The sequence below is a fragment of the Hermetia illucens genome, chromosome 4 (genome assembly GCF_905115235.1).
Source record: "Hermetia illucens chromosome 4, iHerIll2.2.curated.20191125, whole genome shotgun sequence".
Classification (NCBI taxonomy): Eukaryota; Metazoa; Arthropoda; class Insecta; order Diptera; family Stratiomyidae; genus Hermetia; species Hermetia illucens.
The window spans coordinates 168,713,275-168,736,396 of record NC_051852.1 but is presented as its reverse complement, the minus strand read 5'-3'; the positions used below and the strand labels follow the sequence as shown (position 1 = coordinate 168,736,396).

The window sequence follows — 23,122 nt, the reverse complement described above, 5'->3', positions numbered from 1 at the left end:
GAAAGAGGATGAAGAAGTTGGTCCAAGTTCGCCAGGTAAGGATTGCTGATCGAACTGTTCGTTCCGAGATCACACAACGTATGGAGCTATGAACAATGGTCCTTGCTATGCGCACTATGTTCCCTTTCCCAATGGAGCCGTCAAATCGGCCCATTACCTGTCGCTTTCATACAGGTACGAATACACATGTTACTGGAACCGTACTCATCACCTTTAGCCAATATCGATTGTATCGATAGAGGTGGCCGGCGTCGATCGCTCAATGATCGACGAGCGTGATGAAAGTCGGTATCTCGTGGTGAACATCATTCTTCCCATTCTTGGATTCTTGTTTCCAAGACGCCCCTTAATAAAAAATCTGTTCTTTGCTGTTGATTATGACGCGGTCATCGGGTCCATAGGCATGATCTTTACTTCCTGTTTGTCTGTATGTATGTGATTTGATCATTCGACGATTTGTTTCATGTTCATCGATCAATTGATTGATGGTTACACTCTCACCAGCCGTGGAAACAGCCCCAATCCGATAATTTATTTAGTGCCTGCCTAATGCAAAAAGTGGCTAGAGAATAGCAAAGCGCCCTCGCGACTTTTATCTTTTGGCCTACAGACGATCTACTGATCATTCCATGCTGCCTTCAAGTGGAATCAATCGATTTGATTCGATCAGGATTTAGAATTTTTCGGTACAATCGTTTAATATGATAATTTTCTAGTTGGTTGTTTCTCATGGAATTGTTGATTAATTGTTCAACTTTTATCCATCTTTTTTTTTTGTAAAATTCATAAGTTTGTTCGATATCAAAAAGAACTCTAGAAAGACGAGTTTCTTCACTCAAATATATCCATGTTGATTTTTCAAAAATATATTTTGCGTATACAATGGAATGTCCATAGTTAGTGAGGAAGCTGCTTTGGGTTCCAGTCTGCTAATCAAGTCTGCAATCAATTCGTTATGGGAAAACCACACACAAATAAGTCAATTTACTTTTAATCGACTCCTATTTGTCACTAGGCTTCTCAGCGAGGGGCATAAAGTTGATCGTGTTAAATGATCTGTTTAAAGCGATGACAGGCGACTAATCGAATTCCGAAAAAGTTTAGAAATAATCATAAATTCGTAATAAATTTCTTTTAATTGAATATTCAAATTAAATGTGACAAAGCTATTGTCCAATTTTGATACGGTGGAAAGTAAAAAAACGGAATTTTCATATCGACTGTTTCCTTTGTTGAAAGAGTCGAAACCAGTTTCCTAAATGCAAATAAAAGTAAAAAAATGCTCGCTTAGGAAAGTCATGCGTCAGATTCAGAAGACTCCGTAGGTCCTTAAATCTTTATTCACTTTTTATTCTACATAGCTAGAAACTGAGCTTTACTCTATTCTCCAGGACCGATTTCATAAAAAGTTAGTTCTGAGGCTCTATTAGGATAGTCCATCCGACCCACGAAAATTTTCGACAAAAAACTTTCTAACATCATGCCCTATGTTTTATGAAACTCCTGTGTCCCCCATCAAAGAACTAATCATTCCCTCGAAGGCTTAACCTCAACGACTACTAGTCGAGATTTTCTTATTAAAGCTTTTACAATGACTGTTAATGGAATATAATATTTATGCCTTGTGTTCGAGAAACGCTTCAAAAAGAATGTCCGAATAACGCGTTCTTAGAAAATACTGGGACCGGACTTCTTTCGACATTCAACCAAATTCACGGTTGGGTGAGAACGAGTTGATATAAAAAAAAAACACAAAGATTAATTTTGATTAGTTTTATTGCTTGCACAAAGCAGGATGAGAAGAAAGAAAGCGAAAACGAAAACGAGAACGAGAACGAGAAAAACAGTAAACAGCGAATTGCGCGTGAAAGATGATAATAAACGTCAAGCGGAGATCTTGATAGAGAACCGCTGTAAATTTACACAAACAGTCAGCGCTAACGCAGAGATAAGATGAGATGAGAAGCGGGAGATTTGAACATTCTCCCCACCTTCTCCACCCGTTGGAGAAGTTTAACTTGATAAGACCTGAGGCTGAGAATCTCCCTCGGTAGTTGAGACTGGCAATAGCACCAATTTTGAAATTGGTCGCGTATATGTGGAGGTTACAGTTTTGAGGGTTACCACTCGAGTGAGACCATCTTTGCCGGGATGCGTTTGAATAGCTCTGGCGAGCGGCCACTTTGATGGAGGAAACCGTTCATCAGAGATGAGAACCAATGATCCTTCTTTGATGTCATGGTGAGATGTTTTCCATTTAGAAATGGACTGATGTGACTGCAGATATTCCGCTGACCAGCGTTCCCAGAAATATTGTAAACGTCCCTGAGGAATCCTTCGGTGCTGTAATCCGTGACAGCCTCGAGGTGGACAGCAGATGTTGTGAGACATATGAAGACGACGATCCAGGCCTTGTAGGTTCGGGTTCCGCGTCCTTGATAATATTTGAGAGACACTGGTCCCGCGTAGTCAATTCCTGTATGCTCGAACACCAATGAGGGTTGTACTCGTTTCGCAGGAAGTTGGCCCATTAACTGCTGAGCACGTATTCCTCGTATACGTGTACAGGTGACGCATTTTTGGATGAATGATTTTATCGGAGCTCTGCCTCCGATGATCCAGCAGTATCTACGAATGTAGTTCAGAGTGAGCTGTGTCCCTCCATGTAGAGTGCGAGAATGAGCGTTGGCGATGATGAGACGTGACAGTACGCAGTCTTTCGGAAGTATAGGCGGATGTTTTCTATCTTCGTCAAGCTGAGAGTTATGAAGTCGACCACCGACTCGTAAGAGTCCAGTTTGGTCAATGCGAGCTATCAGACGTGATAGTGCATGAGACTTGGGAAGAGGTTTGCCTTGGGAAAGGATACGAATTTCTGATGCGAAGTATCCTTGTTGTGTAATACGAATCCAGTGGGTGAGAGCCGCTTGCAAATCCGCTGGAGTGAGAGCCGAGATGCTGAGTTTGGAATCTGGTGTCCGTTTGAAGACTGCTCCTTCACGTAGTAATGTAGCAGTGACTCTGACAAGTTTTGTGAGAGTGCTGCATCGAGTCAAGAGATGATCCAAAGGCAAAGATGGAGTTGATGAGACGACATGTACTGCAGACGATCGCATTTCCATGTCTTCATGAGAGACATGAAGTGGTGAGAATGAAGGCCACTGGTGAGAAGGTTTGGTTAGCCAATCTGGACCTGACCACCATAGAGAGTGCTTCATGAGTTGAGAGGGGTTTAAACCCCGTGATGCGCAATCAGCTGGATTCTGCTTGGTGGAGATGAATTTCCACACTGCCGACGGTGAGATTTCATGAATGTCACGTACTCGATTCTTGACAAATTCCTTCCAACGGGTGGGATCACTCTTAATCCATGCGAGGGTGACCGATGAATCTGTCCACAAAGTAACTGGCACGTTGATCAAGTTGAGAGCCTTTCGTGTGCGTGAGATGAGCTTCGCGAGGAGTAATGCGGCAGATAATTCTAATCGTGGAATTGTGAGACGTTTGGGAGGGGCAACCTGAGTTTTTGCACAAACAAGAGTTACTTTTGATTGCTGATTTGAATGAGAAACTCTGATGTACACTGCTGCAGCCATTGCAGTTTGTGATGCGTCCGAAAATCCGTGTATCTCGACATGTGAGAGATCAGATGTGGGATTGCGCCAACGTGGAATTTTGAGGCTTGCAAGATCAATCAATTCACTCCTGAACGTCTTCCAACGATGAGTTATCTGAGGAGTTAGTGGGTCATGCCATCCAATCTTTTCTAGCCATAAGTCCTGCATCAGAATTTTGGCTCGAACAATGACTGGTGAGATTAATCCAAGAGGATCAAACAACTGAGCTGTTTCTGATAGTATGATGCGTTTTGTGATGGCCGAAGTTTGAGATGTACGGCCTGTAAAAGTCAAAATGTCCGGAGAACATTTCCAAGACATTCCGGGCATTTTACACGTAGACTCATCGAACTGGTGAGATGTATTGCTGCTTAGACTTGATGAGTTGACTTTACAGAACGATGGATGGTTGCTTTTCCATTTCGCTACTGGAAAACTCCCGGTGAGACAGAGCGCTTCAACCTGGGACGCGATTTCGTTGAGACGTGAGAGAGTATCAGCACCTCCAGTGATGTCGTCGACGTAGCTACCCTTTTCAAAAGGTTCGATTGCTAACGGGAACTTGTGGCCCTCGTCACTGAGAAGTTGTTTAAGAACGCGACATGCTAAGTATGATGCTGGCTTAGTACCATAAGTAACGGTTGTGAGATCGTATATTGCCGGCTCACTGGTGCTTGATTGATGATCAGTCCAAAGTATTCTCTGGAACTTCCAGTCATCTGGATGAACATTGATTTGACGGAACATTTTGGTAATGTCCGTCGTAAAGATGAATTTGTACTGCCTTACATACAGCAGTACATCGAAAATGTCTGCCTGAAGTTTTGGACCGGTATGCAACGTATCGTTGAGTGAAATTCCTGTGCTTGACTTACAGGACCCGTTGAACACGACCCTCAGCTTCGTAGTGAGACTATCTTCACGCAATATGCCGTGGTGAGGAAGGTAAAAGCTCTTAGTAGGTGATGACTTATCTTTGGAAGATAAGACTTTTTTCATGTGGCCCAGCGATTCGTATTCTTTTAGAAAATCTGAGTACAACTTAAAGAACTCAGGCTGGTGATAAATGCGTTTGATGAGCCTGGTGAGCGATTTTTCTGCGATATGCTTCGTTTGTCCGAGTTGTGGAGCATTCGTTTTGAAGGGTAGGCGCACCACAAACCGACCTGCACTGTCGCGAGTATGTGTGCTCTGGAAATGTGCTTCACATTCTGCTTCTTCGACGCTGAGCGAATCCTCCCGATGAGACGAGACATCCTCAATTTCCCAGAATTTGGAGATGTTGTCATGTAGCTGCTCATTTGAGATTGTGAAACCCGTATGGGAAGGTGCACTGGATGATGAGCCATGGACTGAACCAAGAATTGTCCATCCGAACATGGTGTTAAAAGCCGTAGGCTCATTTGATGAACCGGATTTAACTCCAGATCTTAAGATTTTGCCGTAGGAGTCTGCACCGATGACCATATCAATCTTGCCAGGTGAGAGGAAATCAGGGTCAGCTAGTTCCAGATTATGAAGATGAGGCCAACTCTTTGCGAATATTTCGACTGACGGCGATTTGACGGTGAGATTCGGGAGAATGTGTGCGTTGAACTCTGACTGTTGAGAATCTTGAGAACAATGTAATGTGGTGGCAGCTCCTTCTGTTTCTCCAGATGAGACAGTGCCTACTCCAACAATTGGAATGTAGACACTCGAGACAGTGAGGTTGATAGTGCGAAAGAGTTCTTGAGAGATGAGGGTGATCTCCGATCCTGGATCGATGTGAAGTCTCATTGGGTGAGAATTCCATGACGATGTTAAGATGAGAGCTTGAGCAGTTGCCAGCAAAACCGTTGGACGAGATATGATTTCCGATTTGAGGTGTTGATGAGACTTTCGCACTGAGTTGAATGATGCTGAGATGTAAGATGATGACGCTAAATCCTGGAGATATGAGCTTTCAGTTTGAACTGACTGATGAATTCCACCAAGGTCAAATTTGTGTTGCCTTTTCCTGACTGCTAGACGTTGTTGGATTAGTTAAGTCGGGTTGAGTGTTCTAATGAGACGGCTTGCTGAAGAAGCGGGAGTGGTGCAACATTGAATGATGTGGCGTGCTACAAATCTTACAGCGTCTTGTACTGCGGCAATCTTTCACTTGATGCATACCGAGAGAGTTAATGCAGAAGGCACGAGATATTGCCAGATGAAACTGTTGATGTGCTGAGCTATAATTAACTTTGATAGCCATAGTTAACTGATGAGATTTAAAAGTTCGTAAAACTGAGAATTACTGCAAATGTTCTTCGTAATGTAACACGCGCACTCACAGGATCGCACCACTGAGTCTAAAATCGCACTTCACGATTAATAGTTCGGAGTACTCGGCAAAAACTCGAAGCTCAAGGCACAAACTACACTCAACACAGTTAAAGAAGCCCGTATCCGGCTCGACGGACCAAAAAATGTTCGAGAAACGCTTCAAAAAGAATGTCCGAATAACGCGTTCTTAGAAAATACTGGGACCGGACTTCTTTCGACATTCAACCAAATTCACGGTTGGGTGAAAACGAGTTGATATAAAAAAAAAACACAAAGATTAATTTTGATTAGTTTTATTGCTTGCACAAAGCAGGATGAGAAGAAAGAAAGCGAAAACGAAAACGAGAACGAGAAAAACAGTAAACAGCGAATTGCGCGTGAAAGATGATAATAAACGTCAAGCGGAGATCTTGATAGAGAACCGCTGTAAATTTACACAAACAGTCAGCGCTAACGCAGTGATAAGATAAGATGAGAAGCGAGAGATTTGAACACCTTGAGTGCAAATAATTCGCAACTTCGACACTGATTATACTAAAGTGGCGTTCTAGATAGATTGCTCAATAATTTATTGAAAGCGAGAATACTATGACAGTCGTCATGCTTATTATATTATATTGCTTATATTATATTCGTGGTTGTGCCTATCTTGCTGCTGTGAGGTAATAAGCTGGACAGCATTAAGTAAGATGAATTATGAATGAATCTAAAGCCCAATTTCACTAAAAATTAAGATTAAAACCTGAATAATTCAAAATTTGAGAAGACGGATAAGGCCAGTCCCAGTCTGCATAGGTCAACCTTTAGACTGCTTGGAGCTAGAGGCGCTGAGCTGTTTGAATTTTCTAAAGATAACCACATTCATCGAACAATAAAGCAAATAGGGAAAGTATTTAGGATATTTTGTAACAGGTCGTGGGAGAAGAGATAGAGCCAAAGAAAAGGGTTAAAACTGTTCCCCCGACTGCATCACATGCAACAAAGGTAACTTCCAAGCGTATTTTCTCCGGTGTGCTGACTAGGTGCGAGAAAACGAGAAACAGTTTTCAAGCGAACACTAGGTTCTTAAAGAGTAAAAAAGCGAAATGTACCCCACATTCGGGTGGTATAGCCTACGCTGCTATATTAAAGGAGTGAAAAGCTGACCCCGATCTGAAAGACTTGCAGGAAAAGTCAGAAGGATCCAGAGGTACCAGAAAGATGATCTCATGCTGGAACTGAAAATTGACCGGGAGAACCCTTGGGGAAATATAGCCATGCATTCTCAATGTATGAAATCTTTGTCCAGTGCAGTAACAAAATTGACATTAAGATGGGTGACAGCATTCACCAGTATCCAATAAAGGTCTAAAGTTGGCGGTTAAGTCTAGGCAGCTGATTCATTTGAGGACTTTATTTATTTGAGTAGAATAAACAGTGATACTCCAACTAGATATTGTCTCCAGAAGAAGGAGAAAGATGTAATTTTGACTTACGCCCACAATTAGAGATTATACAAGGTCAAGCTGTAATATGTTATGGCACCAACATGGACTTGGGATTGTGGAATGGAAATAAAATAAGGTTCTGCGTTGTTTTAAGTAAGCGAGATTAAGAAAATGGATTGGGGATCCTTCCCGAGTCTGCACGAGGGAATTCGAAATTGGGTTGACACTTTCCATAGCAAGACAATCACAGTTACGGAAAGGGAGCTAAAAACAATAACTACTCAATAAGGGATACTCAATAGTGCTACGCATGAGGGATTTGCATAGTGTTAATGAAGGTTAGACCGAAGAGAACTAGGTAACGAAATAGTCAGCCAATGAGCCTAGCAGTCCATCTGCCTTTAGTTTAATTTTCCTAAGAAAGTTGCCACTAATCTAGGGTGCGTTGCCGTTTTTCACGAGCAACCACCTTCCTTGACTGTTCTCCCTTGCGCTGATATATGACTTTACGCTTCTTAGCAAGAAGAGCAACGGGGATCACTCCCGCTATTACCATTGCGGCCGGTTCAGAAATATTGCGATATGCAGACGTCACACGCAAAGCTTCTCGTCTCTGACTTGCGCCAGCATCTTACGATATACCTCTTTGCCAAGAACGTTAGCTCATACCTCTGTTTATCAGAAGACGTCGCTTGATAAGCGTAGGACCTCCAATATTTGCCATTAACCTACTTAACGCCGAAACTCCAACTGCAGACTTGTTCGCTGCTGCTTTGATTTGCTCCAAAAAGCTCATCTTTGAGTCAAGAGTCAGCCGAAGGTACTTTGCCTTTGGTTTTGACTGGTTTATAGCCCTTACGCAGACATATAGAACACCAGCGAACCAAAGTATCTAAACTCGACTCAAGAAAGACGCAGACAACAGAAAAAGCTACAGACTTAAGAAGGATTTAGTCAAAGCATGTTTGACAGATAGGATATTTCCAGCGGCCTGGATACGTCAGAAGCTGATGTTTCCACGGCAAGCTTCTAACACATCATTGCAATAACGCAATCGCCCTTAAGATAATATGGGGGAATGCTTCAATAGATTGCTTCCAATTGTTAAGAGCCTGGAAGGCTTACCATGCCCATAGCATATCTTCTACAGAGCCAGATCAACCATTGACTGCGGATGCATCACGTGGAAAGGATAGTGCCAGTAATTACTGCTTAATAAGGAAATTCCTTGTGGCGACGAAAGTACCCAGTTACGTGGCATCCATAGGAAAGAAATGAGAAATACCGACGGCGGGAGGGAGGACGTTGTCTCCGTCAATGTTCATGAGATTCTATGCTAGGCTCACTGTTATGAAATTTCATTTATAACGATGTCTTTAATCTTCCAGTTCTTGAAGAGACTACAAATGCGGACGGTGCAGAAATAATTGTGTATTTAGTCAACGACCTACGAAAAATTGTACATATGACCTAACTACTATCCATTACATTATTAGGCTCATATAATTGAATTCAAAGTAAATTCGTGTTCTACGTAAATTGCCTTAAGTAAAGTATTAAGACGTATTTTGCAATTCGGGGGTGTTTTTATTTAGGTTTGCATATCTCCGTACTTCGGAAATAACTCGTTGTCATAATTAACCCTAGTTAGAAAACTGCTTTAGAGGAATTTCTATATCCTAGCGATCCTAATGAGTATGGTAAATTACTATTACCTGCATCGGAACTGACTCAAGTGATGTTTGGATCGCGCTCGGTGATGGTAATGTGATATCACACTTTAAGGTGATATCACTTCTAAGATATTACATACTTCACCATCCAACTCTAATCTTCATTTCCGCTGTCGGTGAAGGGATCCTGGGTACATGATTTTGCGGACGGCTGCTGAGCAAGAAGTGATGTCGATAAAAGTTTAATCTTTGCTCAACACTTAAGAGACCCTACCAAGGATGAAAGCGAGAAAAAAGAAATTTATCAAATAACCTGCACGGATTGCGCAAAATTATACATAGGGCAAACTAGGAGACTAAAACCGGTTAGGTTCAACGAACATATAAGGAAAGCAAATCTGGCGAACCCGAAAATCAGACCAGCACATTCCCTTACAAACCAGACACACCACCGAGGAGAAGCAGACAATAACGGAGGATAAGGGTAATTAAAGAGATTAATGATTTCCAGAAATGATACCCCCCCCCCCCCCCCTAACTACTCGTCGGGTTAGGCCTTCTTTTCAAGCTTTCTTTTTGTTTTCAATCCTGGCGCAGCTTGATTCCTCTTCTTTCTTGAGAACTTTCGCTGTAATCGCAGCTGGTCTTTCTTGAGGTAGGTTTCCTGAAAGTTATTGGGGCCCTTTTTTCTCTTCGGAGAACGTAAGTTCGTTTTGAGGTCCTTCTGCTACCTCATTACTGATGGAGAGCGTTACTTTTGGTGTTGTTTGGGTTGCGGATTCTACCGTATCTTACTTATGCTACCCTGCTTCAACTGTTCTCTCGCTTTGATGTAAGTAGCCATCATCGACCTTCATTGCTCGCCAATTACCCCAGGTACATTATGGCAGGGATTCGCAAGCTCTATTAGTTCTCAGATCTCCGCTCCGTAAGTACATCCACTCTGGTATTTGCAACCACTGTCTGCCTGTCTGTCTGTCACACGGACTTTTTCTCAGAAACCTATATGGCAAGGAATTTGGTGGGAACTGTGAACGTCCACAAATGCAGTGCATTACATCTCTTTTCATTGATAATTTGTAAAATCCTCTTTTCAATGCCCATCTTTCCTTCATTTTACCCTCAACACCCAAGACAACAGAAACTTAAAAGCCTTGCAAAATACTTAAAAAAATCCCTTTCCATAATCAGAATTTTTCTCAGCAAAATATTATTCTAGGTGTATCCGTCATACTTACTGGAAAGCTTTTAGATAAAAAACACCAAAAAAGATATTTTTTCTTTTATTTTTAGATCTAAATGGTCGGATACGTCGAGCCAAAACTAAAAACCCGAGTTTACTTTTTTTGTGTTTATTTCACTTCGAATGACCATGCGGATCTCGTTAGCATTATAAGAAAGTTTGGTTATTTCTTTAAATTAAAATAGCACAAAACAGGCAAAGTGTATTTAAAAAAAACCAAAATAAGATTAAATTCTCACACGATGCATGGTTGCCATTTACTCCTTGGTGGGGTATAGTGCGTCTACCACGTACCATCGTTTGAGGTTAGTTAGTTAGTTTAGTTTACTGGGGGGAGCCACAGTTCCGAGCACTCAGGCCATTGTTAGGCCCATTGTACTATCCCCGTAAATCACCTATTCAATTGCCACCCGCCTAAAGCGTTCGCAGGCTTTAGCGAATCTGAGAACATTCTCCAGAGGCAGATAGTGTGCAGACTCTTCATTGAAGAAAACCTTACCAAGATGTCTTCGTTTGAGATCTGAGAAGGCCGGGCAGCTGCATAAAAAGTGCAGGGCCGTCTCCTCCTCCCCCCCACATTGACTGTACATTGCCGAAGCCACCACCATAATCTTTTCCATATGGTAGTTTAAGAAGCAGTGTCCCGTTAAAAGCCCTACTAGGATTCTCGTGTCCCATTTCTTAAGGGATAACAAAAATGGCGCTCTGGCGACCCCAGGTTCTTTCACAAGGATTTTTGCCTGTCGACAAGAGTTCAGTTTTCTCCACTCGGCTGCGTGAATCCTTGCAATTTCACTCTTCAGAGTAGGCTTGACAGTCGGTGGACGGATTCCAAAAGTGTGGGTTTGGCCCCACGATGGTGGATCCAGACCCTCGGCGAGCCAGGCTGTCAGCCCCCTCATTACCAGCGATGTTTAAGTGCCCCGTCATCCACATCAGATTGAAATGGTGCGACCCCTCCATTTTTGTCGCAGACATTTTTCTGCTGCCAATGAAATGGCATATATCTCGGCCTTGGATATGGTCGTCATTTTCCCGAGGGGTCGGGCCAGTTCCATAATCGGACTCCCCGAGAACTCCCCTGCGCCCGATCCACCCTCCATGGTTGACCCGTCGGTGAAGATTATCGACCATTCTTCTCTTTTGGTGATTACGACAGTGTATGTTTTTTCACAGACGAATCCAGAAACCATATGATCGGCCGGAATCATAGCTACCGGATGTTTGTCAAAGATTTTCTAGATAGACGCATAACCGTATGATTTTCCGCCTACTCACGCTTCAATGGTATCGAGTCGATATGCGTCATTGGCTGCATTCGTTTCACCTCCAAGTGAATGGGGGGTAGATTTCGAATAGTTTCAAGTGCCGCAGTCAGCATAGTAGTCATTGTTCCAGTAATACTTAGGCAACCAAGCTTCTCAATCTTCGTTAGCAGCTTCCTGCTGTTAGCAAAGTTCAATCTCGCCCACCAGACGATGCATGCATACATCAAAATGGGTTTTATTATGGATGTATACATCCAGTATATCCGTTTTGATGAAAGTTCTCAGGTCTTACCCCGCTATCGGGGTTCTCTCACCACTATAACAGCGGAGAGAGAACCCCTCCCTGTGGGCAGCCCCTAAGACATCCTGATGACTTGTGAGCTGCCAATATGTCAATTTTTCTCCACTCTAGCCTGTAAAGGATCCAACTGATTAAATGCGGTTCGAATCCATGCTATCTTGCCGCGAATGAGGCATAATTGAAGGCACCTTCGATGCCCATCAATGCGCCTAAGGTTTTTCCGACATCGCCTTCTCAATTTTTGCCGCGAGCTCATGAGCCTTTCTGGTAGGCGTGTTGGCTTGGGTAAAGTGGCCACTTAGGAATGTGCATACCTTATGAACCGATCTATTAGTCTTTCTAGTCCTTTTAGTGGAAAGGACGTTAAACTGATCAGTCGGAAGCTTTCTGCGTCTGCGTAGGTGGGATTCCCTGGTTTGGGAATGAATATTACCTTTACATCACGCCAACTGGTTGCAATATAAGCGTGTGCTAGGCAAGTGCGGTATATATTCCGACTGTGTAGACCAAGAGCATCCAATCCCTCTATTACTAGAGCAGGAATAATGCCATACAGACCTATAGACTTGTATCTATGGAAAGAGTTAAATGCCCATTTTACTTGCTCCAGTGGTACTACTTTGCATGCCAGATTCCAGTCTCTCGATTGAGGGTTATATGCACTTGTCGGCCCTGAGATTAGATTTTGGATGCTGCCTGGAAAGTGCACTTCAACCAAATGGTTTCCCGTTTCTTCATCGATTTCTGTGTACCTCCCGTTCTGTAAACCCAAATAATCCATCTTCTGGCTACGTTATTTAACCAGAATCCGCTTCAGTTTTGAGGTTGCCTCAAGGGAGTTGGTCTCTTGACAAAAGCGTTTCCATGATGATCGTTTAGCCGATCTTATGCTTTTCTTTAGAGCCTTCTGTGCCTTTTTATAGCGATTCTAGCTGGCGGCAGAATCAGGCTTCAGAACACGAGTATACTTGTCGTCCTTCTCTGTTTTGCCAAATCCGATCTTATGCTCTTCTTTAGAGCCTTCTGTGCCTCTTTATAGCGATTCCAGCTAGCGGCAGAATCACGCTTCAAAACACGAGTGTCCTTGTCATCCTCCTCTGTTTTGCCAAATCCGAGTTCCACCATGGTGTTTTACAGTTTTTGGCATCTTGAGTGGACAGCTTTCTTCGAAAGCTTCTCTCATGCTAGTCGTGACTATCTGGGTTGTCTTCTCAATTCCAGAAGTGGATTTCATGCGTTTCCCAGGGATTGTGACTCGGGCTCTCAATTTTATTTTATACGTCACCCAATCTGTCTTCCGCGGATTCCGAAATGAAGTGGATGGAGGTGGATCCATTAAGAAATCAATGCGTCTGTGATCCGAGAGTGTTATATCGTTTGGTACTCTCCACTCTCTGACAAGAACTGCAATGTCAGGGGATGCTGCCATGATGTAGATAACCTCTCGCCTGATCACGGTGAAGAAAGTGGGTTCATTGCCCAAATTAAGGATCTGCAAATCGGTTCTTACTAAATACTTCAGTAGCCTCGATCTTTTTGCATTGATGTTGGAACTTCTCCAGCATATGTGGTGAGCGTTGACATCACACCCTGCTATTACCCCCGTGTTTTTACTTTTATCATATTGGATAGCTCTGATGAATGTTCCACTGGGAACTTCCTCTGCGTCATAGGGGAAATATTCAGAGCACCATAGTATCTCTTTATCTTCTTGTTGACTTTTTACGGTTAGTTTAGTCGATGTGGTGTCGCCATCACATAGGTCGTTAACCAAATTAGCCTGAAAGTCTTTTGAGACTACCATGCAGGAGCGGGGTCGATCACTTCCATTGGCATGCAAAAGGTGGGGGCATGTTGGAAGTTTAGGTTCCTGACTACCCCACCAACAGTCCACGGTTCTTGTATGAGGTATATAAATGTCTTCCAGCTATTGATCCGATGACTGATAAGTGCAGTCGCCGCTTTACAATGCTGCAAATTTATTTGTGAAATGTGGCACCTCATCTACGCTTCAGAAGAAGATGACGGGGGCTGCACGCCCGCTTCAATGGTTTTAGGATCCGACACTTGTAACGTGGCGGTCCCTAGCTTGTAGTAGGGCCGGCAGCCCGATTTTTCCCGAACCTTCTTAATATCTTGTTTGGGAACGCCCCTGTTTTGTTGCCTAGCAACATCCAGGTGGAGGTGTTGAGGTTATTTTGCACACCAAGTTGGTCCAGAACCCCAGCACCATTCCGCTCTTCTTTTGAAAGCCAGAGGAAGCACTTTTTTAACGATGACAGCTCCCAGACATCGGTGAGGGAAGAGCAGTATTGCCTGAGCCATTCGTTCGTGTCTTCGTCGGCAAAGTTTAGCCGTAACATTTTACGTTATACACCTACTGACTCAAGGCAAAGCTTAATGCCTTGTGAGGATGCAGTCCTTACAGCTGGAGGAGTTTTCTCCTAATCTGTTTGCACTGCTTAGTACCATAACCGGATGGATTAGAGTCGTCATACAAGACTTCAATAGCGCTGGCTGCAAATGAAAGCCTAGCCATTACCAGCCGGACCCTCTTTGCTTCCTTTTGTGTCGGAGAGTTGGGATCGTCCGAGAACCGCTTCCGCTTCGGTTTCCACTTAATCGCAGGAACGATCCTTTCCCCTCAACCTTGGCACAGTCCTTGGGTTGTGATTTGCCTGAAGACGGCTTCCCCGGAGGCGGTTTGACTGGAGTTGGTTTGTCGAAGGTGGTTTGTCCGGAGGTGGTTTGTCCGGAGGCGGATTTCCCGAAAACTGTTTGCTGTCCGTGGACAGGTACTTATCCATGGGCAAGACTTTAGTGTTAGCAGGTGGCGCCGATTGGAGTCTGAGGTCGTTCGATGTTACCTGAAATGAGCTTCAACTCCACCCACGATTTCCTCCTCCTCCACTGTTCTGCGCCAAGTGATTTTGAGCGGAAGCCGAAAAAAATAAATAATGGATATTTCGAGAACTAATTGTTCTCTTTCTCAGTCTGGCCAGGGCAATTGTTTTGGGTTTTGGGTTTGCCGAACTGATATCATTTCATGTCCACTTTATCTATTCTTTAGAATCGCCGATTGGACAAATTGTTCAATTGTAATCACGTATTTTGAATGACCAAACAATGAGTACGTACAGATACCCATTCCACATGTCCACCTTGACTCTTCAGTGGATAAATCGTAAAATTTGGCGCGTGACTCACAAATGTCTTGCCGAACACTATCTCACCAGGAGTTCCCCAAACCTACGACCATTCAACTCTTCTTTTCAAATTTGTCAACGTACTATTATCGTCCTTATTCCAATCGTAAACAATTATTCAAGAAAACTGTATGGATGCTAGTGAAAACAAATGTCAGAATAAAATAACAAACGTTCGAATGTCTCGTGCTGTGTCCTTTAAGATCTGACCGCCGCCATGAATGAAATTTGCCAGGATAATAAGTTAATGGGTCCAAGAGATGAGAGAATCCATTAAAAGTCCCGGCAATAGTTGACACCTATTCCTTGCGTTTTTTGAGATAATATCCGTGCCACCTACGAGTGTAACAAATTTGGAAGGACATTGGCACGGATCTTCACTTCCGGATTTCGAAAATCCTCATCGCACTGAATCGAAAATGCGACCAGATGCTGTAAAATGCAAAAAGTGGCAACTTTCTTCTACCGCTCTCAGCAAAGTACGTTTTATTAGGATCTCGTCCCTTGCATTAGTGCTCGTGTTCTTTAAGGATAAAAAAAAACCAGAGTCGCAAAACAACTCTTACTGCTGCATAAATTCGTCACGCATGACAAGCATTCCTTCAGGTGATACAAACATACTAGAGGTGCATAAAAATGTACGTAAGGTATCGATACGAGTAGACGGACTAGGCCAGTCCCAAGATATCTTGAATGCTTGCCTATATGTTAAATTCGTGCGCTTTGAAATAAAAAAAAACTGATGGCGAACCTGAATAAGAAAAAGTGAATTTTAAGACTTCAACCTTTTTCATAAGACGGGAGGAAGGAACATGTTGTCGTGATCTTCGCCGCCTCCATTTCAAACGAAAATATTTAGACTTTCGACTCTCTCGAAGTGTGACAAATTTTTATGTTGCACAACCGCTGGAAATGGGCACACATGCCTGGATCGCATTCTTCTAATAATTTTTCTCTTTCAAGATAGTTCAAGATAGTGCTTGGAGGTCGATTGGAAATCTATTGCCTCCAAGGAAGCATTCTTAATGTCTAAAGACATGGAACATGTCCATAGAAATCATTACGATTTGTGGCTAGAACTCCACCATGGTATTAACATAGTATGCTGGTCCCAAGCCCAGGTAAAGAAGGAGGGTTTGAGGCAACGTACTCTGTACTATCCTCAGTAAAACAAAAATAAAATGCTGAGATCAGGGAAAGAGATAAATAGAGTATAATTGGAGTTATTCTGCTATGCTAAATCCTACCTGATCTCTCTTGGTGACAGGCCCCACGACAGGTCGACCAAGAAAATGCATAGAATGTCGTTACAAACATGATGATCGGATTGAGTCACAAGCCTCGAAGAAATGCTAGGGCGTCCACCTCAGTCGACGCGGCAGGACGGGCCCCGGTCCTGCCGAGAAATGGGCAAGCGTTCTTGACGCATGGACGGCGTCAGGACGTAAGCAAGTTAGTCCTTCTTTTTCTTCAGCCTTTGTCCCGTTCACAAGCGGGGTCGGCTCGTCGTGATCGGCTTCGCCATTTGGCTCTATCAAATGCCTACGTATCTGCACGCTAAATATTGGTACCCTAATTGGAAAGACCGAGGAACTCGCAAGAGCCCTTCGGAAAAGGTGCATTGACATCTGCGCTCTGCAAGAAACCCGATGGGCTGATGCCAAAAGCTACGACATTGAACGCGAACGCGGTAAAAATGTCTACAAACTTCTCTATTTTGGTAACCCACACACTCAATATGGTGTTGGCATTACCATCTCAGAGGGTTTCCGTGATGTCATTAAAGAAGTCGAACGATTTGATGATCGGCTGATGAAGCTCACCATTATATCAGCTGATCGCACTATTCACTTCTTCACCGCATATGCACCACAGACAGGTCGACCTGATGCCGAGAAAGATGCCTTCTGAAAAGACTTGTCACGTGCCTGCTGACGACTATATAATCATTGCCGGCGACCTTAATGGTCACGTGGGTGAAAAGGCAAACGGTAACAGGTGCCATGGGGGAAAGGGGTTCGCGCAATGAGGTTGGCGAGCGTATAATCGATTTTGCGGACACCCATGACCTTGTACTTATGAATACATGGTTCATCAAACGATTGTCTCATCTTCCCACATTTTATAGTGGGAACAGTAAAATGCAAATCGACTATATTCTATAAGACGCCGACATTTTACCACTGTCACTGATTGCAAAGTCGTTCCCTATGAGACCATCGCACCTCAACATCGGCCGTCGATTGCCGTCCTGCGAATTAAGCCACCGATAAAACAGCGTGAGGAACGCACTGGCCCGCTGCGCATTAAATGGTGGCGATTTGGTGAGAAGAAAGAAGAAACGGTCGCACTCATACGATTGCCAACCATTGTGAATGTGAAAGAATTATGGAACCAAATGAAAGACACGATCCACAAAGCGGCCTCCGCAACCCTCGGGGTCACCAAGCCGGGTAAGCGGTACATCAACCGTGATACTTGGCTTTGGAATGATGATATTGAAATGAAGGTCCGTAAAAAGAAACGCCTCTACCACAAATTTCTCGACGATAAAACGTCTGCTAATTGGCAAATTTATAAGAATGCCAACCGGGAAACAAAGAAAGCGGTCGCTGTCACCCGAGCGAACCATTTCAAAAATCTTTACGATAAACTGGACACTCGGGATGGCTAGATAGATCTGTATCGACTTGCTAAAAGCCGTAATGAACGCACACAGGATATCGAACACTTCTGTTGCGTTAATGACAAGAACGGTACTTTGCTTACCAATCGTCGAGCCGCAACGGATAGATGGTGAGAATACTTCAAGCAGATTTCAACTGAAGAATTTGCTCATCCTCCACTTCCACAATCATTGCCGACATTTGGACCAGTTCCACCTGTCAGCGCAACTTGTTCCGTCCCCACGTACTCGAGGAGGGCGATCAGACCCGAGTCTGCAAGGAACTCATCTGAAGTGGCTCTGCCACGAAGCCTCACCGGAGGTTATCTGGTACCATGGGAACCGGGATGGCCTTCTGAGAGCATATGCTCCAGGAGAAATCCTGGAGGATGTGTTCTCGGCCCGGTTATTTGCGGTTGGCCCCCTAATGGGAGTTTCATGGTGGTTGTGGTTATGCCTACATCGCGGGCAGAGCTCCTCGGAGTTCAAGCGTGGAGTTGCGCTGTACAACTCGGGTGCCGTACCCCTTAGTTGCGGCAGAGGTGTTAGATAGGCCTCGTATCCACTGGTATGAATGCTGAGCCTGCACTCAGTATAAACCAGGACCGCTGCGCTTGCATGGCGGGGCTCTGATTGTAGTCCCAAAATCAATCCGTGTCCGAAGAGGACCGTGGGATTAAGCCTTCACGGCAGGTACTCACGTAAAACCCCCAGGACTTTCGTGTCAGCGCAACTTGGTGCTCAGAGGTAGCGGTGAGGAAGACAGGGTGGCAACCCTGTCGGCCAAACCAAAACCAAGTGGCCGAGGAGAACCTCCATAGTGGTGGCACCGGGAGACGTTGTAATCACTTTGGTTTGCCGGCCGTGATGCAGTAGGCGAATGCTCCAAAGGCCTAATTAGGGCGATCAGACCCTAGTCTGCACGGGGACTCATCTGAAGTGGCAAATTGGTCACGAAACCTTACCAGGGGTATACTGGTATCATGGGAACCGGGATAGCCCCTGGACTCTTATACTTCGGGAGAATTCCTGTTGTATGTGAGGACAGCTCGGTTATTTGCGGTAGGCCCCCTAGTGGGAGTTTCATGGGGGTTGTGGTTATGCTCAAGCGAGAAAAGACCTTCGGGCCTCGGCGTGGTGTTGCGTTTCAACACGGGCGCCGTGCTCCTTAGTTCGGTAGATATTTAGGTAATTCTTGCAGCCATGCACTTGGTATAGACTGGTACCATTGTTGCTTGCCTCAGCGAGGCTCTGATTGTGGTCACAAAATCAATCCGTGTCTGGAGAGGACCGTAGGATTAAGTCTCCACGACAGGTACCTACGTAGAACACCAAAGGGCTTAACTGTCAGCGCAACTGAAGTCGAGGAGGCAATAAAACAAATGAAATCGGGGAAAGCAACAGGACCTGACGACATCGCATGTGAGCTCTGGAAAGCGAAGAGCTGGGACCCAACACTGTGGCTCAGTGAATTCTTTAACCGGGTTATTCAGGAAGGAAGAACACCATCTGACTGGCAAGTAAGTACCACTGTTCCAATATGGAAAAAGAAAGGTAGCCAAGCAGAATGTTCAAATTACCGTCCGATCCGGTTACTTTCCCATACCATGAAAATTTTTGAACGCATTCTTGACAACCGTATTCGCGAAATCGTTGAAATAACCGTGAATCAAGTCGGATTTGTCAAGAACTGCGGAACTACTGACGCAATACTCGCTGCGCGGTTACTCATGGAGTAACGTGCGCGTTTTTGGATATCGAAGGAGCATTCGACAACACATCGCACACAGAGATGCAGGATGCCTTGAGCCGCAAAGGAGTGGGAAACACCCTGGCACTCTGGATGGGCAAAATGCTAGAAAGCAGACAAATAGAGGTACAAACAGGTACAAATTCTATTATCATGAACACCACTCAAAGCTGTCCACAGGGCGGAGTACTATCGCCGCTGATGTGGAGTATGGTAGTGGATGAACTCCTGGACGTGTTAACTAATACTGGAATACAAGTCCAGGGCTACGCGGACGACATTGTTCTAATCTGTAGGGGCAAATATGAAGATACCCTATGTGATAGAATCCAAACTGGATTAAGGGTTACTAGTGCCTGGTGCAGGAAGGTGGGACTGCGGATCAACCCAACCAAAACCACCATAGTACCATTCACTAGGAGGCGTAAGCTGGATCACCTGAAAGTCATAACATTACATGATATGGAGGTGAAACGAGAAACAGAGGTCAAATACTTGGGAATCACGCTAGACCAAAAATTACTCTGGAAGACACATGTCGGAAATACTTGTCGGAAAGCCACGAGGGGTCTGATGACTTGCAGATCCATAGCAGGAAAAAAATGGGGTTGCAGCCCGAAGATACTACTTCGGATATATACTGCAATAGTAAGACCAATGATTACCTATGGAGCGGTAATCTGGGCAGAAAGAACCCAACTTAGCACACAAGCCAGGGAATTACATAAGCTCCAAAGGCTGGCTTGCGTGTGTATCAGTGGGGCAATGAGGACATGCCCAACGGCATCCCTGGAGGTCCTTCTGGGATTAACCCCTCTCCATCTGCACATACAGATGCAGGCAAGGAGATCAATATTCAGGATGGCTGGTAGCATGAGTGAGGCGGGGAGCTGCCTAAATCGAAGGAAGATTGATATCCTTTCTAGGCGGTATCCCGAATTACTGATACCGAGGGACAACATGACTACGAGGTTTCACTTCGATAAGAAGTTTGAAACACGTTGGAGTAACAAGACAAACTGGGAAAGCGTGGCTGCGACATACGGCTTAAACCGGCAACTGATTACTTGGTACACTGACGGAGCCCTCACAGCAGAGGGAGCGGGTGCCGGTGTCATTGGTCCAAGGAAAATGAACTTTGAGCCAATGGGCAGGTACACTAGCATATTCCAGGCGGAAATTTACGCCATAGACAAATGTGCCTCCTTTAATCTGCAAAGGATCTACAGGGGGCAAAACATAGCTATTCTCACCGATAGCCAAGCAGCGATCAAGGCACTTAGGTCCAACCAGGTGAACTCTAAACTGGTATGGGAATGCCTTGAGAGACTGAATACACTCGGCTCGTCCAACAAGGTCTGGATACTTTGGGTTCCAGGCCATGCTGGGTTGGAAGGCAATGAGGCAGCGGATGAACTAGCCAAGAAGGGAGCAGGGATGCCTTTATACGGGCCAGAACCCTTCTGTGGAATCGGAAACGGTTTCATGGCTACGAATCTAAGAAACGAAGAAAAGCGGTTGAGGGAACTATATTGGGCGGGCCTACCAGGGATGGAGCAGTCCAGGGTGCTTATTGGGGGATACGAACCCATGCGCACAAAGGATTGCTTAAACCTCACCAAAAAGAACCTCCGAATCATAGTGGGAATTCTCACTGGTCATTGTCGGCTGAACTACCACCTAGGGAAGCTAGGGATATCTACGGACACTGCCTGCAGGTTCTGTGAGGAGGAGGACGAAACCTCTATGCACGTCCTGGGACAGTGTCCAGCACTTGTGCAAAGTAGGTCGATACATCTGGGAGAACACATAATACCAGATGCAAAGCTGAAACTTCTGGAAGTGGGGAACATACTAAAGTTCCTAACGGTTACTGGCCTGCTTGAGATACTATGATCAACAGGTACACTATAACCAGTAAAAGGGGCACAATAGTTCTTCAAGGACCCGGTGCGACTTTCCCTTAACAGAATAATAATAATACTCATGGAGAAACACCGTGAGAAGCATCGTCCTCTTTACATTGCCTTTCTGGATCTAGAGAAAGCGTTTGACCGTGTACCACACGAACTCATCTGGTATGCTTTACGACAACACTTCGTGCCAGAAGAACTCGTGCGCTGGGTTCAATTGCTCTACCATGATCCGAAAAGTAAAGTTCGAAGTATGGCGGGTGTATCAAAACCGCTTCGTGTCTCTGTTGGTGTTCGTCAAGGAAGCGCCCTCTCACCACTTCTCTTTGTTCTTGTTATCGACACCGTCACACGGGATATCCAACGTCCAGCGCCCTACACATTGCTTTATGCAGATGATGTTTTCCTAGCATCTGATAGCAAAAATGATCTCGAGCAACTTCTTCAAAAATGAAATGATCGCCTCATGCAACACGGTCTCAGATTGAATTTAAACAAAACTGAATTTTTGACGACCGGTCCCCATGAAACAGGCACAATCACTGTCAGCGGCAGTGATCTGCCCAGAACTGAGCGATTTAAATACCTCGGATCAATGCTATCAGCCAATGGAGAACTGCGTTATGAAATTGCTTCACGCATTAATGCAACCTGGATAAAGTGGCGTTCCACAACTGGTGTTCTTTGTGATCGACGTATCAACGAACGTCTCAAATCTAAAATTTACCGCAATGTCGTCCTTCCAGTCGCTCTCTATGGTTCTGAGTATTGGCCGACTATAAAAGACAATGAATGGCGTCTTGCGGTAATGGAGACGAAGATGCTACGTTGGACTAGTGGCGTCACACGTTTAGATCACATCCGAAATGAGGATATCCGCGGACGTTATGGGGTTGCACCGATCGTGGAAAAGTTGCGAGAGATGCGTCTTCGATGGTATGGTCACGCAATTCGTGCCAACGAGAATTTACTTGCCAAGATTGGTCTGAACATCGAAGTCGATGGTAAATGACCAAAAGGCAGACCTAAACAACGGTGGCTTGATACGCTAGATGAGGATTTGAAAGCCTCGAGATTGCACCCAGATCAGGCATTCGATAGAGCCAATTGGCGAAGCCGATCACGACAAGCCGACCCCGCTTGTGAACGGGACAAAGGCTGAAGAAAAAGAAGAAGATGATTTGCGGCTAGAAACCGTGAAATTACTGTTATATTCGAAATCATAGATACTATCTAATTTCCAGGACTCATTTTTCGGAATTTTATGATATTGGAAGCAAATAATAGAATAGATTCGTCGAATTGATCGAGCTCTGTGAATGGATATGAAGAAAATCCTTTGAGTGGATGAAGGGTATCCTCCATCATATGGGACACAAGGAAGGGCACAATCCGACAGATCATCTTAAGAAGAATCGGACCGGTAGACATCTTATCTCAACTTTGCCATGGAAAAGATGGAGATTACCAACGATAACTTCTATGCACCCATGTCGTTGCTCATGTATGATCGCCGATCACAGCTTTGGTGTTTGGTTTAGGCGATCAGGGCTTTGTGATGTTCCATTCTCCCAGTCGTGTTCGTTCATCATATCATTGGTCTTGATTAGCTGTCAACTATAAGGCGGCCGTTGTTGGGTCCAGCATCAGTGATCTTGTCAGCATCGAACTCATGTTGCAGACTAAGACACGGGCTGGGAGTTAATCCGATGTTATGTGACATGTCTACAGACGGATCTCACTTATAAGCAC

General features: G+C 44.5%; 1 protein-coding gene across 1 annotated transcript in view; it reads right to left on the bottom strand.

Annotated features, from left to right (window-relative positions):
• The window catches only part of LOC119654466 (protein gooseberry-neuro), a 155,699-nt gene that overhangs the window by 115,687 nt on the left and 16,890 nt on the right, over positions 1–23,122 (bottom strand). The window lies entirely within an intron of this gene.